General features: G+C 36.6%; 1 non-coding gene across 1 annotated transcript; it reads left to right on the forward strand.

Annotated features, from left to right (window-relative positions):
• Nucleotides 1-835: 835 nt before the first annotated feature.
• LOC123232749 lies at nucleotides 836-941 on the forward strand. The gene has a single exon (XR_006505262.1). It is a non-coding gene; the product is annotated as a U6 spliceosomal RNA (small nuclear RNA).
• Nucleotides 942-2,511: the final 1,570 nt, after the last annotated feature.

Genomic DNA, 2,511 nt, shown 5'->3' on the forward strand with positions numbered 1-2,511 from the left:
AAATTTTAGGGAAGGAGAAGGATATGACATTTGTCTTTTAATGCTTGAAGAATGGAAAGAGAATATGGAATATGGAAATATGGAAAGATTAAAAAGCCTTGTTGTTTGACCTTAGAAGACAGAACTAGGAAGTTAGTGGATTTCAGTGTGGCAGATTTTACCTCAATGTAACTAACTTTCTGAAAATTCCAAAAAGAAGTATAATGGGCTGTCTTGGAAGGTAGTGAGTTCCTTTTGTGTAGAATGTGTTCAAGTAGAGGTTGGTCAACCATTCATTGGGTATCTTGCAAAGAAGTTTCCTTTTCAGATGTAGGTTGGACTTCTAACCCAGTGATTCTGTGATGCTGAGACAGAAGGTTCTCAGTAGATACTTTTTGATGATGACGATGAAAATGATGATGATTTTCCTCCGTTTAGCTAAATAATTAGATAGATTAATTAGATAGATAAGTGGTCACAAGATAAAAACAAGTTGTTCTTCATGTGATATGAAAGACTGCTACAAGTCAATAAAAGTAAGAAAAATTTGGATAACAAAAGATTTAAATGTTTGAGGGAATGATGGAAGACAGGCAGGCACACTGATATGCTATTGGTAGAACTGTGAATTGACTTTCCAACTTAAAAAGCAATTTGGATTTTTAAAATAATTCTAATGTCTATACCATTTGAACCAGAAATCCCATCCCTAGGTCTAAATCCTAAGGCCAAAAGATGACTTCCCCCAGATCTAAATCCCACTAGAAAACTCATTACACAGCCTTAGTTTCCCAAAGTTCCACTTATTTGTTGAAATCAGGCAAGTAATGTTATGAAGGCACTAAAGACTAGCCAGATACTCGTTTCAGCAGCACATATACTAAAATTGGAATGAAACAGAGAAGATTAGCATGTCCACTGTACAAGGAGATCCATTTAAAAATCACTCTAAACCAGTAATGGGCAAACTTTTTAAAGAGGGGGCCAAAGGAAAGGAAATGTTCATCTGTGAGTCTGTTTCTAAGTCAACTCTTTCCGAGGTTTCATTGAATTGTATCCTACTCATTGTATTCATCAGATTAGGAATAATGAGGCACAGCTGGATAGAACATTTCAGGGGGCCACATCTGGCCTGCGGTAGTTTGCCCATCACTGATCTAGACAATATAAAATATTTGGTAATCTATTTGCCAAGACAAACACAGGAATTATATGAGCACAATTACAAAACACTTTTCAAACAAATAAAATTAGATCTAAACAATTGGAAAACATTAATTGCTCATAGTTAGGACAGTATAACATAATAAAAATGACAATCCTGTCTAAGTTAATTTGCTTATTCAGTGCCATACCTATCAAACTACAAAAAAAACTTTTTTATAGAATTAGAAAAAAGTATTACAAAGTTCTTCTGGAAGAACAATAGATCAAGAATAGCAAGGGAATGAGTGAAAAAAGTATGAAGAATGGAGGTCTAGCAGCACCAGATATCAAACTGTACTATAAAGCAGTGATCATCAAAACAAAATGGTACTGGCTAAGATAGAAGGGGGATCAGTGGAATAGTCTTGAGGTAAATGACCTCAGCAGTGTTCAATAAACCCAAAGATCCCAGCTTTTGGGACAAGAACCCACTATTTGACAAAAACTGCTGGAAAAATTGGAAAATAGCATGGCAAAAATTAGGTTTAGGTCATCATCTTACACCCTATACCAAGATAAATTCAAAATAGGTAAATAAATGACTTAAATATAAAGAGGGAAATTATAAGTAAATTAGATGGACATAGACTAGTATTCCTGCCAGATCTGTGGGAAAGGAAAGAATTCAAGACTAAGCAAGAGATAGAGAATATTAGCAACCCCTTCTGCCAGAGGATAGCTTCACATGCCTGGCGTACATACCCCACCTTCCCAGCTCACTGATGGGTTTGAGCCCTGTGGGTTACCTGCAATCTGGTTTTGTCCACGTGCTGAGGTGGTTTACCAGCTGTAGCTGCTATGCATACAATAACTTCTTGGAGCCACAGGTGAGAGTTAGGTTGTAGATGGACTTGAAAGGAAGAAAACAGCCTTGAAAAGGGCTCAGCAAGTCCTCACACCAGAAGTATTAGTCTTCCCTGAACACTCTATACATCTCTAGGCTAGGCTTCCACCTACATAATATCTTTCACCTCTATATCTTCTGTTCTATAACTTTTGCAAATAGCCTAGCTAAGGCCCTCCTCTTTTCTGACTTTGATGATTCTAATATCATACTAGCTGGTCTCCCTGTCCCTAGTCCTTTCCCTTCCGATCCATTCATTATCCCCCATGCAGAGGTCTGACCATAATAATACTGCTATTTTAAAACCTTTAGTGGTTCTCCATCACCAATAAAATAAAAACGACTTTGTCTGGAATTCAAGACATTCCAAATCTTGACTTCAACCTGTCCTTCTAAACATAGCTTACATTATTGCATGGAAAGTACTTATCAGCTTTAGAGTACCATATAAATGGGTTATTATGTTTTTTCCCAATTTTATT

This window comes from Gracilinanus agilis, chromosome 1 (genome assembly GCF_016433145.1).
Source record: "Gracilinanus agilis isolate LMUSP501 chromosome 1, AgileGrace, whole genome shotgun sequence".
Taxonomy (NCBI): Eukaryota; Metazoa; Chordata; class Mammalia; order Didelphimorphia; family Didelphidae; genus Gracilinanus; species Gracilinanus agilis.